The sequence below is a fragment of the Lepisma saccharinum genome, chromosome 2, assembly GCF_977018435.1.
Source record: "Lepisma saccharinum chromosome 2, izLepSacc3.1, whole genome shotgun sequence".
Taxonomy (NCBI): Eukaryota; Metazoa; Arthropoda; class Insecta; order Zygentoma; family Lepismatidae; genus Lepisma; species Lepisma saccharinum.
Genome location: NC_139230.1, coordinates 117,410,195 through 117,427,501, shown reverse-complemented (window position 1 = coordinate 117,427,501; position 17,307 = coordinate 117,410,195).

The window sequence follows — 17,307 nt, the reverse complement described above, 5'->3', positions numbered from 1 at the left end:
GCCGATACTCCAGTCGAAATTCCAAAAGGCAGCTTCTTAAATTTATACATTTTACCATCAAAAATGAAGGCTGTAGAGTCTCTACTTTCTTCTGTTAACGGTATTTGAAAATACCCTGCACATAAATCACGCGATGTAAAATACCTCTTGCCATGAAAGCTCGCCAATATTTCTTCAAACCTTTTCACTCTATTATGCTCCAGTCTGATTTTAGCGTTAGTAGTACGAAAATCCACAACTATCCTTTTCTCGTCAGAACGTGGCTTGGGTACCACTAACAAAGGGTTGAGGTAAGCAGAATGTCCCAACTCAACAATATCATCTTCTTGCCACTGACCTATTTGTTTTCTAACTTCCTCTTTCAAAGCAAACGGAACAGGGTAATACTTTCCCACAGCTGGTTCATTATCAATCAGTTTAATATTATAAGTGAATTTATTGCAAGTCCCAGGCCGATCCGAAAATACATCTAACAAAAGAGCAGTTCTATTCAACATTTCTTCTTTTTGCGCCACCGTCAGAGCAGTAGACATTTCCATGCGAGCTTTCAGGTCTTCGATACTCGCGTCTCTAACGTCGCCAGTTTCTAAACCTGCTACGGTCACCAAATCGGACACCCTTCTCTTCATAATCACATCTTGGCAAAAATCCGACAACTACTTTTCCACCATTAGTTTGAAATAACATTTCTTTCTCTTGAAAATTAAGAGTAGCTTCAACGGTAAATAAAAAATCGCTACCCAGAATGGCAGGCACATTCAAATCTCTAACAACAATAAATTCCATGAGCAAACTAGCATTTGCCAGAACAGTCGGTATAACTGTTTTCCCCATCACTCTTGTTTTGTTTTTTCCGCTATAATCTATTAACATAATATTATCTACCTTTTCTAGAGAAGGCCTAGTCACGTCAGAAGTAATATTTTTCCATGTATTAGCAGAAATTAGCGATACCTGAGAGCCGGAATCCAGTAAACAGTTTACAGCTTTACCATTCATTTCCACTTCTACGCAAATAGAATGTTTAATTAATTTTCTCTTTTCCACACTGTTCAAAATTTCATTATTACATTTCAAGTTTTCAACTTCCAGATTTTCATACTCCCTTACATCTACTTCACAAATATGTACAGGTTGCAATTCTAAAAGAGTCAAAAATTCCTTCATAGCCATTTCATTCCAGAGAACTAAGTCTTCTTCTCTCTTTAGTAGGTAACGTTCATATTTGCTTAAATCTATCTCTCCATTCTCCATATAAAACATCTTTTCTACATCCACAACCTTCACATGATAACACAATCTTGATTTTTTATTACTCTATTAAAATACAACAATTTTTTCCAATGACCATATTCCGAAATATGAGCCACAGCCGGAATAGGTGGAACAGTACACAAAATAATCTCATTACTTCTTTCTTTCAAATACGACACTAAGTAAGAATACATTTCCTCAAAATGCTCCTTTTCAGTGAATCTCATGACATCATTAGTCCCTACAAGAACTAGAACGTTTTCCCATTTACAATTTGCACTTTCCTTTCTTCCTTTTTCTTCCAAAGCATGAACAAGCTCAGAGACTCTACTTCCACTAACACACAATTCTTCCCAGCCGCTTTCTATGCAGTTTAATTCAGGAAATTGCCTTCTACAATATGACGCTAATCTTTTTAACAAACTATCTCCTAACAGCACACAACTCTTGAGACTAGCCACAGAATTCTCTAAGTCTGCATTTATTTCAACATCAGTATGCTTTTTATCAGCATCAAAAACATTTTTACGGTTCACCTTCGACCCTATTTTTGATTCTCGTGCCTCACTCGCACTTTCATTTCTCTTCTCTTCTTACTGACTTCTGTTGCTTATTCGTTCAAGAGTACTAATTATTTCATCCTTCTGTGTCTTCAGATAAATATCGCTGTTTATTTCGTCTGTCTCTCCTGTAAACTTGGTTAACTTCGACACTTCACTCTACTTAATCCCTACTTCCTGCCTGCTAAGAATAGTCACACCATCTCTCTTTACTTCCTCTCCATCATCAGTCTTTACTTCATTCTGAACAAAATCTTCAAACGGCTTAAGGTCACAACACTTTCTAGAATCCTCAGTTTCCTTGAATCTGACAAAATCATGCTCTAACACGTCAACCCTATTTTTTATAACCTGTATTTCAACATCAGTTTCCTTGAACTTGCTTTTATTAACACTCCGTTCCTGAACCCACACCAACTCCCAAAGTTTCAACGTTCCCTTGAATGATATTTAAATCATATTTCAACTTTTCCATTCCTGTCTCACATGATACTTTATTTATCTCCATAACGTCCTCCATTTTTTCTATCCTCGTGACTTGCACCTCCAAAACGTTTAGTCTTTCCTCCATCTTGTCATTTATTTTTTGCATGGAAGCATTTATTATTTCCTTGAGTTCCAATTTATTCTGTTCCTGTTTCTGCTCCAATTTTCTGTATAAGTCTTCCTGCACCAGCCTATCTTTTTCCTCTTTCTGTCTCCGTTCTAACCTATCTTGTTCCATTTTCTCGTATAATCTCTCCCATTTCAATCTATCCTGTTCCTTATTTTCTTCCCATTTTAGGCATAAGTTCTCCTGCGCTAGCCTACTCTGTTCCATAAAAGACAAAATTGAATTCAAGACATAATTTTCCTTTCCCCGACCAACGTCAACTTGACAAACAAATTCGTCGGTTTCTTTCGAAACACCCTGTTCCTTTTCCGTTATTTTTACTCCAACGGCAGGTTCTTTCTCAACTCGATTCTTGCATCGTTCACATAAAAAGTCTTTACCAATGTCAGTTTCGTGTTCTTTATACTCTTCCTCACTCATTCCTATACAGTCTTTATGCAGCCATTGTTTGCAACCCAAACATTCTATCGCTCCATCTCTTCCACAACAATCCAATATTTTCTCCCACCCCACTTCGGGTGCGAAGTCCTTTTCAGACTGAGTCTTTCCTTTTGTGCGAACCATGTTGCCGGTACACGCTGACCAAAGTTACAACACAACGATAAATGTTTTCATAAATATTGCCGACAACGACGCAACACAATGCCTGTTACCCCTTTTATTTTTTTTTCTTTCACCAAGACTATCTAAGGCAACTCCCGTGACTTTCGGACACCATATAACGATAAAACGTGATTTTATCGTTATTACTATTAGTATTAGACTTAGCTTTGCTATTTAACTTCAGTTCGGTTGTCGCTGTGTCTTGTCGCTGGAGAAAATCCTTCTCTGGAATATCTGCAAAACTCAACAGAAAGAGCACTGAATTGCGTGACCACCTTCCAGTCAAAATCTCCGCGCCAACTGCTGTAACTTCTCCGTGCCAACTCCTCGAGCGCTTCCTTCCCTTTGTGTACCGGACTCAGTCTATTATTTCAGAAAGGGGTGTTTGGATGCTTTTTGCTTCTTTCTTCCCGGAATGTTCTGTAAACAATCTGTTACAACCTGTGCTCTGTTAATATAATGTAAGCTAGAACCGATATTCCAGCAATCAATTTTCAATTCTCAGCTATTTATAAGAAAATACGTTTTCATTTACATTGAACACTTACTAACGTATGGGTAGTTTAATTGCATATTTGATTCTGTGTTTTATAAACCAATATTGTTCTTGAAAAATACAGGATTACACAGTAATCTTAGGCTTGAAATAAAAATATATTATTTACAAAAGTAACAACTGGGATGAGTAACTTAATTCTTGGTGTTTAGATGTCACCTAAGTTTTTACATTTGTAAGGAATTTCATTGAATTTGACAATTTCATAAAGTTTATCAATATTTATATTCTTGTCAGTAATCATTTAACCTATGATCATCCATGCATAGGCTAAAGGGGGCTGGGTGCATATACGTAGCTTCATCCTAACACCTGCTCACTTTATCTCCAGGTTGTGTAAATTTTGGGTTTATGCAAATTCCTTACAAAAGTTACCTTACAAGAAGTCTCGATATAAGCGATAATAACATTCTTGCAAGCGATTCAACAAAAATCCATTAGGACGCAAGATTTAATATTACAAGGGTTGTTCAAGGTTGACCGGGATTTTCTTACGTAAAAAATCGACGAATGATGAAACGTGCGGGTGACGTAATGTATTCCATGCGCGAGTAACTAGCGCCCGGCATGACGTATTTCGCGCTTGCGCAGCAGTTGCAGCAAACCTGGCGGCAAGCAGTGTGTCTGTGGCTGTGGAGCAGCGGTGTGTAATCAAATTTCTCGTGTAGGAGAAAATGAAACCAGCTGAGATTTTCAGATGATTGCAAGCACAGTATGGTGAACAAACGATGTCGCGGACAAGAGTGTACGAATGGTGTCAGCAGTTTTGCGAAGGACGGGAGCTGATGACAAATGAAGCGCATGGACACATTAGCCCGACTGCAGTCACACCAGTGGTGAAACATGGTTGCACAATTCAACCCCAGAGACCAAAAGACGCAGCATGGAGTGGCGGCATAAAGGTTCCCCGCCCCCCAAGAAAAACAAAACGCAGCCGTCCGCTGGAAAGATCATGGCAAGTGTCTTCTGGGACATGAAGGGCGTTATCCATGTTGATTTTCTGGACAAAGGGAGCACGATTAATGCCCAGTATTACTCCACATTCTTGAGTGGTGCTGTACGAAAGTCCATTCGCTAGAAAAGACCTGGGATGTTGTCTGGAAACGTCATTCTTCTCCATGACAATGCCCGCCCACACACGGCCAATGTGACAACAACAACTCTGGCCGACATGCGCTGGGAAGTTCTGTCCCATCCCCCCTACAGGCCGGATTTAGCCCCCACTGATCATAATTTGTTTGCACCCCTTAAAGACCATCTGGGAGGGAATAAATTCACGACAGACGAAGCACTGCGGAGCGATGTCCTCCAGTGGCTACGATAACAACCAAGTTCTTTCTACGCCAAAGGAATTCGTGAGCTGCCAGAACGATGGCAACGGTGCCTCGGCGCGCACGGAGAATACATTGAAAAACTGACATAGTTTGGTGTTTCTTATGCTACCTATTTCCTCTGCAGAAATAAAAGTCCGGTCAACCTTGAACGACCCTTGTACAAGTACATAGTCATGAGAATAATAAATCTTCATTGCCTGGACATCTTTCTTTTTTTAAAAAAAGAAATATATTTTCCATTAAAATATATTCACTTAATTTTAATTTTACGGATATTCACTTTCAAATCCAAATAAAACTTTAGGATGATAGTTATTAGAAATTGCGGACGTCACCACCTTATAGAGGAGTGCAAAATGTAATCAATTTCGCCTGCGCAGTGTATCTCCAAGTTGTGTAAATTTCGGTGTTCAAATTCTTTGCGAGGGGTAATATTAATGGTACCTCACAGGAAGACTTTGCAAAAGCGAGAATATCTTCCTTGCAAAAGATTCAACATAAATTCATTAAGAAGCAAGAGTTAACATTACAATATTCCAAGTACATAGTCAAGAGAATAGTTAATCCGCATTAACTGGACATCCATAATGTAAAAAATCATTTTTTTAAATATAAATATTTTCATAAAATTTCAGTTTAACCGATGTTTACTTTCAAATTCATTTTTCATTTCAAAAGTATAATTATTTGGAGCTGCGGATATCACCATCTAAACAAGAAGTGTAAAATATAATGAATGTCGCATTTGCTCAGCTGATCCTATTAGACTCTTGCACTCGTGATACATCCAATACTTCGTTGCGCCAGAGGTATTTCTGCATCGAGATAAATCTCGAGATTCAAGTGAAAATTGGAAAAATGCAATCGCACAGTAACCATGGTCACCCATTTCCGGTATCAAATATTTGCGTGCAAATGTGGATATTATAAGATGAATTCAACATCAAACGAGGAAGAAATACGGAAATAATCTAGGATGTCCATGCTAAACTGACCAAATTGAACATTTGCGGACCATGATCGAGCTTCAGAAAGATACAAAGATCCAGAATGATCTCGAGTTTTAATCCTCCGTAACACGTGCGGCGGAACTGAGTGAAACCTCTATTTAAAATTTTGAATCATTTCGCTACGAGCGCAATAATGGCCGGGAAAGCACTAGGGAACCTTTCTACACAATTCCCAATGAAACATGTAGGCGTCGGCGCATCTTTTCAGGCGTTCTTTCTGTTATTTACACGCCACTGAATTGACCAGTCCGTCATTATCGGCACTCAGTAACGGGCTCGGAAAATGTTCCTACTGTAAACTATAGCATCCCAGCCATGAATTTGGCGGGAAAAAGTATAAGACGACCGCACATTGTTCGTAATGCAAGTTATTTGTATGCAGAAACCATTGCAGCACACATACGAAATGTCGGAGTTGTCAAAATAACGATATTGAAAAGTGACAATATAACGATAAAACGTGATTTTATCGTTATTACTATTAGTATTAGACTTAGCTTTGCTTTTTAACTATAGTTCGGTTGAGATAAACTGATTTCAACTATTATTATAGATTTCAATGTTTGAAGGAAAGAATAACCAATTACCTTTACTTTCTTTTATTACAGAAGAAAACTAAGAAAAAACTTCACAAAAAAAATAATTAAAGGTTCACACTGATTCGCTGGTGGTTCTTGGTTTACATGAGTAAACCCAATACAAGAGTTGACACCAGTACTTTAGATTATCTTGGTAAATGAAATATAAGAAAAAATCACTCTCACATATACTTCTCCGCGCCAACTACTCGAGCGCTTCCTTCCCTTTGTGTACCGGACTGAGTCTATTATTTCAGAAAGGGGTGTTTCGATGCCTTTTGCTTCTTTCTTCCCAGAATGTTCTGTAAACAATCTGTTACAGATGCCCTCTCCCAGATGAGACATTAGATGGACTGATCAAGGAGAGGTAATGTCTTTTAGAGTCTATTCATCTTCTTGATTTTTTGTTCAATCCTCGTATATATATTTTTCACACTCACATTGCAGTTATCATTTTTTTTAAAATACACATAACGATATCGATATTCCTTTATATGTAGCACAAAAATATTTGTAAGGTATGATTTTCAGTTACTAAATGTGTATATAATAATTTAATTACAATGATTTCAGGTGAATTCACGACAATAGAAATTTAAATATTTACTCTTGAATTCACACATAAGCACCATGTGTATTCATTCATCTAAGCACTATTAACATTCTACGCAAACTTTCCAATATATATATTATCATAGTTCACCTATCTTTATACCTTACATAAAATCAACTTTCAATCATTATCACTATACGGTCTATCAATCTAGTACAAGTAACATTAATCAATCACATTTACTCTTGGAGGTTTTCGAATTTTTTCAACTGGCTTACATAAATTTCTCTCTTACAGTTACTACAATTCCATAATTTTAAATTTTCCACATGTTGAGATTCAAGTACCTCTCCAGAGCCACAATCAAGTAAATCAAAACTTCCAGAATTAATTTGCTTTTTACACAAATAAGGACCCTTATAAAGTAAACAATATTTTGCTATAACTTTATTAATTAAAGAACTCTGATTTCTAGCCTTCAGGAACACCAGGTCCCCTTCTTGAATTTCCCTTCTACCTTTCTCTTCATTTGCTTTCTTCTTCATATCCTTTTCCCTAATTGTTCTGGTCCTTGATTCCACCATTATCAGCCGTTTCTCCAATTCTTCTGGAATTTCTTCTAATTTTAAAGCAACTTTCAGTGGGTTATCTATTTGTTCATTAAGATGAATTGTGACTGGCGCTTCGCCTAAAGTGTCATTGATAGAATAATTTAGTAAATTTACAACTTTCGCCACCTGTTTAGGCCAATCTTCGTGAGCTTCATTGCAAAGAAGTCGCATTAATCTATTAATTTCTTGATGGATTCTCTCCACGAGATTAGTCTGCGGATGGTAGCTATTACAGTAATAAACCTCTACTCCAAAACTGTTCATTTTCTCCTTAAATTGTTTACTAATAAAACAAGGCCCTCGATCGCAGATGATTCTCTTAGGTATCCCTAGGTGCACAAAATAGTTATTTACAAGTTTTTCCAGCACCCTCTCAGTTGTTGCAGCTGTCATAGCATATGCTACTAAATATCTTGAAAAACCATCCAACACCGTTAGAAGAAAATTTTCTCTCCGGCAAACTCTAGGTAAAGGTCCTTGCAAATCCACAAACACTTGTTCTCTCATTCTCTCTATGCGATGTTGCCTCAAACTAGACTTCGGAGGGTGCTTGTCAGCTTTACTCCTGGCACAAATCTCACAGTCATTAATCCAGTCTTTGATATCTTGCCTCATTCTGCTCCAACTAAACGTCTTCAATATTCGATCAAACGTTTTCTTCAATCCAAAATGTCCTGATTGATCGTGATAAACGAATAACACATTACCAATCAAATTTCGAGGCAAACATATTTCCCACACTCGTTCAAAGTGAAAATCTCTAATCATCAACACTCCAGACTCAACTTGGTAATATTTTAGTAGCGGTCCTTTTCTCTTAACATTTTCTACATTTTCGTCAGTTTCTAAAGCATCAATTATTTTCCTCATTTCTTCATCTTTTCTTTGTGCTATTACTAAATCTTCTATTTTCAGATTTAAATCTGATAAAGAAATATTTCCCACTACATTAACAAACAATTTCTCCTTTTCAACTTCAGGCTGAAAACGAGACAACAGGTCAGCTAGATGATTTTCTGAGCCCTTTATGTATTCAATTCGAAAATTAAATTTACTCAATTCCAGCGACCATCTACATAGCCGAGGGTTCCAATGTTTGGCCGCAGTCAGCCACTGAAGTGCTTTGTGATCGCTCCAAACAACAAATTCCATGCCCGCGACATATACTTCAAACTTTTTAATGCAGAATAGTATAGCTAGGCACTCTAATTCTGTAATTGTATACTTTCTCTCAGCCTGATTTAGTTTCCTACTAGCATAGTGTATAATTCTCCGTTCACCATTTTCAAGCTGGAACAAATATCCACCTAAGGCCATAGTAGAAGCATCACAGCTGATGTAAAACGTCTGTGAAAAATCTGGATGGTACAAAAGCGTTTCCTGCGCTATAAGAGTTTTCATTTCATCGAAGCTAGACTGCTCCTTTTCTCCCCAAGTCCATTTTTTTGTTTTTCTGTAAAAGTTCCGAAAGTGGAGCTATTACTTCCGAATAATTAGGTACGAACCTTTTCACCCACACGAAGCTTCCTAATATCCTCTGTACTTCCTTACTGCTACGGGGGATCGGTAACTCCACTATACTTCTGACTTTATCGGGGTTAACTTTTATTCCTTCTGCAGAGATAATATGTCTCAAGAACATAACTTCAGATTTTCCAAACTCTGTTTTCTTCAATTTCACTGTCATTCCAGCGTCCCTTATGCGTTTTAAAATGAAACACACGTGATTTACATGATCATCAAAGTCTGAATCAAAAATTAAAATATCATCAACATACACAATACAAAAATCAGATACATTGCCTAAAACATGATTCATTGCACTAGTAAACGCCGATACTCCAGTCGAAATTCCAAAAGGCAGCTTCTTAAATTTATACATTTTACCATCAAAAATGAAGGCTGTAGAGTCTCTACTTTCTTCTGTTAACGGTATTTGAAAATACCCTGCACATAAATCAAGCGATGTAAAATACCATTGCCATGAAAGCTCGCCAATATTTCTTCTAAACTTTTCACTCTATTATGCTCCAGTCTGATTTTAGCGTTAGTAGTACGAAAATCCACAACTATCCTTTTCTCGTCAGAACGTGGCTTGGGTACCACTAACAAAGGGTTGAGGTAAGCAGAATGTCCCAACTCAACAATATCATCTTCTTGCCACTGACCTATTTGTTTTCTAACTTCCTCTTTCAAAGCAAACGGAACAGGGTAATACTTTCCCACAGCTGGTTCATTATCAATCAGTTTAATATTATAAGTGAATTTATTGCAAGTCCCAGGCCGATCCGAAAATACATCTAACAAAAGAGCAGTTCTATTCAACATTTCTTCTTTTTGCGCCACCGTCAGAGCAGTAGACATTTCCATGCGAGCTTTCAGGTCTTCGATACTCGCGTCTCTAACGTCGCCAGTTTCTAAACCTGCTTCGGTCACCAAATCGGACACCTTTCTCTTCATAATCACATCTTGGCAAAAATCCGACAACTACTTTTCCACCATTAGTTTGAAATAACATTTCTTTCTCTTGAAAATTAAGAGTAGCTTCAACGGTAAATAAAAAATCGCTACCCAGAATGGCAGGCACATTCAAATCTCTAACAACAATAAATTCCATGAGCAAACTAGCATTTGCCAGAACAGTCGGTATAACTGTTTTCCCCATCACTCTTGTTTTGTTTTTTCCGCTATAATCTATTAACATAATATTATCTACCTTTTCTAGAGAAGGCCTAGTCACGTCAGAAGTAATATTTTTCCATGTATTAGCAGAAATTAGCGATACCTGAGAGCCGGAATCCAGTAAACAGTTTACAGCTTTACCATTCATTTCCACTTCTACGCAAATAGAATGTTTAATTAATTTTCTCTTTTCCACACTGTTCAAAATTTCATTATTACATTTCAAGTTTTCAACTTCCAGATTTTCATACTCCCTTACATCTACTTCACAAATATGTACAGGTTGCAATTCTAAAAGAGTCAAAAATTCCTTCATAGCCATTTCATTCCAGAGAACTAAGTCTTCTTCTCTCTTTAGTAGGTAACGTTCATATTTGCTTAAATCTATCTCTCCATTCTCCATATAAAACATCTTTTCTACATCCACAACCTTCACATGATAACACAATCTTGATTTTTTATTACTCTATTAAAATACAACAATTTTTTCCAATGACCATATTCCGAAATATGAGCCACAGCCGGAATAGGTGGAACAGTACACAAAATAATCTCATTACTTCTTTCTTTCAAATACGACACTAAGTAAGAATACATTTCCTCAAAATGCTCCTTTTCAGTGAATCTCATGACATCATTAGTCCCTACAAGAACTAGAACGTTTTCCCATTTACAATTTGCACTTTCCTTTCTTCCTTTTTCTTCCAAAGCATGAACAAGCTCAGAGACTCTACTTCCACTAACACACAATTCTTCCCAGCCGCTTTCTATGCAGTTTAATTCAGGAAATTGCCTTCTACAATATGACGCTAATCTTTTTAACAAACTATCTCCTAACAGCACACAACTCTTGAGACTAGCCACAGAATTCTCTAAGTCTGCATTTATTTCAACATCAGTATGCTTTTTATCAGCATCAAAAACATTTTTACGGTTCACCTTCGACCCTATTTTTGATTCTCGTGCCTCACTCGCACTTTCATTTCTCTTCTCTTCTTACTGACTTCTGTTGCTTATTCGTTCAAGAGTACTAATTATTTCATCCTTCTGTGTCTTCAGATAAATATCGCTGTTTATTTCGTCTGTCTCTCCTGTAAACTTGGTTAACTTCGACACTTCACTCTACTTAATCCCTACTTCCTGCCTGCTAAGAATAGTCACACCATCTCTCTTTACTTCCTCTCCATCATCAGTCTTTACTTCATTCTGAACAAAATCTTCAAACGGCTTAAGGTCACAACACTTTCTAGAATCCTCAGTTTCCTTGAATCTGACAAAATCATGCTCTAACACGTCAACCCTATTTTTTATAACCTGTATTTCAACATCAGTTTCCTTGAACTTGCTTTTATTAACACTCCGTTCCTGAACCCACACCAACTCCCAAAGTTTCAACGTTCCCTTGAATGATATTTAAATCATATTTCAACTTTTCCATTCCTGTCTGACATGATACTTTATTTATCTCCATAACGTCTTCCATTTTTTCTATCCTCGTGACTTGCACCTCCAAAACTTTTAGTCTTTCCTCCATCTTGTCATTTATTTTTTGCATGGAATCATTTATTATTTCCTTGAGTTCCAATTTATTCTGTTCCTGTTTCTGCTCCAATTTTCTGTATAAGTCTTCCTGCACGAGCCTATCATTTTCCTCTTTCTGTCTCCGTTCTAACCTATCTTGTTCCATTTTCTCGTATAATCTCTCCCATTTCAATCTATCCTGTTCCTTATTTTCTTCCCATTTTAGGCATAAGTTCTCCTGCGCTAGCCTACTCTGTTCCATAAAAGACAAAATTGAATTCAAGACATAATTTTCCTTTCCCCGACCAACGTCAACTTGACAAACAAATTCGTCGGTTTCTTTCGAAACACCCTGTTCTTTTTCCGTTATTTTTACTCCAACGGCATGTTCTTTCTCAACTCGATTCTTGCATCGTTCACATAAAAAGTCTTTACCAATGTCAGTTTCGTGTTCTTTATACTCTTCCTCTTTATGCAGCCATTGTTTGCAACCCAAACATTCTATCGCTCTATCTCTTCCACAACAATCCAATATTTCCTCCCACCCCACATTGGGTGCGAAGTCCTTTTCAGACTGAGTCTTTCCTTTTGTGCGAACCATGTTGCCGGTACACGCTGACCAAAGTTACAACACAACGATAAATGTTTACATAAATATTGCCGACAACGACGAAGCACAATGCCTGTTACCCCCTTTATTTTTTTCTTTCACCAAGACTATCTAAGGCAACTCCCGTGACTTTCGGACACCATATAACGATAAAACGTGATTTTATTGTTATTACTATTAGTATTAGACTTAGCTTTGCTTTTTAACTACAGTTCGGTTGAGATAAACTGATTTCAACTATTATTATAGATTTCAATGTTTGAAGGAAAGAATAACCAATTACCTTTACTTTCTTTTATTACAGAAGAAAACTAAGAAAAAACTTCACAAAAAAAAAATAATTAAAGGTTCACACTGATTCGCTGGTGGTTCTTGGTTTACATGAGTAAACCCAATACAAGAGTTGACACCAGTACTTTAGATTATCTTGGTAAAAGAAATATAAGAAAAAATCACTCTCACATATATTTATAAAAAAGAACAAATTTAACCTTTTCACTCACGATTACATTGCCGGCCTTTCGTACATTTCGAACAATATATGAACGAACAGTATATTTAGCTTTATTGACAGTAAGTGCTTGCTTAATTCTACATCTATTTTCATCAATGAGTCTTGTAAATAACGTTGGTTTTGATGGGGCGGCACTGAGTGACGCGCGGGTTCACTTGCACTATTATGAGGACGAGGGTGACGGAAGGTTAAATTACCTCTGGAAGAATTATAAAAACATGATTTCACAGGTGCTAAACTTTAGATACGATTTAAATTTCTCTGCTCGTCGATGGAAATAGCGAATGAGTCGATGTACACGGCGTTATCGATGATTATGTAGATCACAATGTTATAAAATCAGGGCATTCCTTGCCCAAAACCTTCTCCTGCTGCGGACAAGGTTTTGAGCAAGGATTGCGCCGATTTTTTTGAACTTTGCTTATATACGTGAATAACAATGAACATTGTTTTGAAAAACGAAAATGCTAGAAACGTATAAACAAATATAACAATGGAAATGATTGAACATGTACACAAGCAGTCTCCTCGTGAACAAGATTTCGTTCTTGGTTGTACATTATTGCTGTTGAATGGTAACCCGAAAATAATTGTAGACAATACTGGACACACTGAAAATTCTCAACTATCACCAACACATTTGCATCCTATATCCACTGTTGGAGAAACAGGTATAAAAGAAAAAAATCAGTCATCCACCTTTAAGAAACTTCTCAGTTTGACACTCCTTGTTCAATCGTTTCAGAGCTCATCCCCTATCTTAAGCAATGTATTCTCAATTTCCTAAGCCAACTTGTAAAGTGGGATGGGCAAATGTTTTCCTTTCTTTCTCGAATTGTCCTAGACACTTTTTCATTCTTTTCTTCTATTTCATTCATAATACTTGCACCTGTGCTCTGTTAATATAATGTAAGCTAGAACCGATATTCCAGCAATCAATTTTCAATTCTCAGCTATTTATAAGAAATTACGTTTTCAATTACATTGAACACTTACTAACGTATGGGTAGTTAAATTGCTTGTTTGATTCTGTGTTTTATAAACTTATATTGTTCTTGAAAAATACAGGATTACACAGTAATCTTAGGCTTGAAATAAAAATATATTATTTACAAAAGTAACAACTGGGATGAGTAACTTAATTCTTGGTGTTTTGATGTCATCTAAGTTTTTACTTTTGTAAGGAATTTCATTGAATTTGTCAATTTCATCAAGTTTATCAATATTTATATTCTTGTCAGTAATCATTCGTTGGATATGCGACAAAATGACAACTAGTCTTATTTCTTCATTTAACCTATCATCATTCATGCATAGGCTAAAGGGGGCTGGGTGCATATACGTAGTTTCATCCTAACACCTGCGCATTGTATCTCCAGGTTCTGTAAATTTTGGGTTTTTGCAAATTCCTTGCGAGTGGTTATTACAAAAGTTACCTCACAAGAAGTCTCGAAATAAACGATAATAACATTCTTGCAAACGATTCAACAAAAATCCATTAGGACCCAAGATTTAATATTACAATATTACAAGTACATAGTCATCAGTATAATTAATCTTCATTGCCTGGACATCTTTTTTTTTAAAAAAATAAATATTTTTTCCATTAAAATATATTCACTAAATTTTAATTTTATGGATATTCACTTTCAAAGCAAAATAAAATTTTAGGATCATAGTTATTAGAAATTTCGGACGTCACCACCTTATAGAGGAGTGCAAAATGTAATCAATTTCGCCTGCGCAGTGTATCTCCAAGTTGTGTAAATTTCGAAGTTCAAATTCTTTGAAAAGGGGCAATATTAATGGTACCTCACAGGAAGACTTTGCAAAAGCGAGAATATCTTCCTTGCAAAAGATTCAACATAAATTCATTAAGAAGCAAGAGTTAACATTACAATATTCCAAGTACATAGTCAAGAGAATAGTTAATCCGCATTAACTGGACATAAATAATATAAAAAATCATTTTTCTAAATAAAAATATATTCACAAAATTTCAGTTTATCGGATGTTTACTTTCAAATTCATTTTTCATTTCAAAAGTATAATTATTTGGAGCGTCGGATGTCACCATCTAAACAAGAAGTGTAAAATATAACGAATGTCAGCTGATCCTATTAGACTCTTGCACTAGTGATACATCCAATACTTCGTTGCGCCAGAGGTATTTCTGCATCGAGATAAATTTCGAGATTCAAGTGAAAATTGGAAAAATGCAATCGAACAGTAACCATGGTCACCTATTTCCGTTCTCAAATATTTGCGTGCAAATGTGGATACTATAAGATGAATTCAACATCAAACGAGGTAGAAATACGGAAATAATCTAGGATGTCCATGCTAAACTGACCAAATTGAACATTTGCGGACCTTGATCGAGCTTCAGAAAGATACAAAAATCCAGAATGATCTCGAGTTTTAATCCTCCGTAACACGTGCGGCGGAACTGAGTGAAACCTCTATTTAAAATTTTGAATCATTTTCGTTATGAGCGCAATAATGGGCGGGAAAGCACTAGCAAACCTATCTACACAATTCCCAATGAAACATGTAGGCGTCGGCGCATCTTTTCAGGCGTTCTTTCTGTTATTTACACTCCACTGAAATGAACAGTCCGTCATTATCGGCACTCAGTAACGGGATCGGAAAATTTTCCTACTGTAAACCATAGCATCCCAGCTATGAATTTGGCGGGAAAAAGTAAAAGACGAACGCACATTGCTCGTAATGCAAATTATTTGTATGCAGAAGCCATTGCAGCACACATACGAAATGTCGGAGTTGTCAAAATAACGATATTGAAAAGTGACAACATTCTGTTTCTTATATTTGACTCAGTATGTCTACTCGTAAAAGTACCAGAAATAAATTGAATAGGCAGGTTTAAGAAAGGAATATGGCCAAAAAGTAAATTTGTTTGAAATTAAAAAGAACTGTAGGAGTGGTAGGAATTCATTTTCTTCTTACACCTTGCTTGTAGTTAAGCGTTCTTTATCTTCCTCTAGGATCTGACTGCTTTCTATATCTTTCTTCACACTCGAGAGTAGAGCGACGCTTTTCGAAGATGTCGAGTACAAAATGTCATTTTACCATTCTTTGGTCTTCATTCCCTTCTTGAGTATGCCCATTCAATTGAGATTTGAACATTTTAGAAATATTTGGTAAGGTTCTTCGAGTAGTATTTTGTACATTTGATTGCTTTTTCTGCGAGTCAGAGAATGTGACAGAGTTTTGGAACCAATATTTTCTATCTAAACCCATATATATTGTAGATAGGATATCAACTATTTTTGAAAAATTCGTTGAAAATTTTTTCGAAAAATACCTTGGTTCTTTTCGAAAAATTACGTTGATATTTATTAAAAATTACGTTGAACATCTTTGAGTGGTGAGTTAATTTTTTAATTCATTAATTATATTGCACAATTTTCATTATTTTTACAATATTATTTTTGTGCATTAGATTCAAGAGTCAATGTTAGTAATTGCAATAGACACTTTCATTTTTATTTATTTATTTATTTTAATAGCTAATAAAAATATCCGAAACGGACACATTTTTATTCATGTATATTTCGCTTTATTGACAGTAAGTGCTTGCTTAATTCTACATCTATTTTCATCAATGAGTCGTGTAAATAACGTTGGTTTCGATGGTTCGGCCCTGAGTGACGCGCGGGTTCATTTGCACTGTTATGAGGGCGAGGATGACGGAAGGTTAAATTACCTCTGGAAGAATGATAAAAACAGCACCAAGTCTACATTTCACAGGTGCAAAACTTTAGATACGATTTAAATTTCTCTGCTCGTCGAAGGAAGAAGCGAATGAGTCGATGTACACGGCGATATCGATGATTATGTAGATCACAATGTTATAAAATCAGGGCATTCCTTGCCCAAAACCTTCTCCTGCTGCGGACAAGGTTTTGAGCAAGGATTGCGCCGAGTTTTCTTGAACTTTGCTTATATACGTGAATAACAATGAACATTGTTTTGAAAAACAAAAATGCTAGAAACATATAAACAAATATAACAATGGAAATGATTGAACATGTACACAAGCGGTCTCCTCGTGAACAAGATTTCATTCTTGGTTGTACATTATTGCTGTTGATTGGTAACCCGAAAATAATTGTAGACAATACTGGACACACTGAACGTTCTCAACTATCACCAACACATTTGCATCCTATATTAACTGTTGGAGAAACAGGTATAAAAGAAAAAAATCACTCATCCACCTTTAAGAAACTTCTCAGTTTGACACTCCTTGTTCAATCGTTTCAGAGCTCATACCCTATCTTA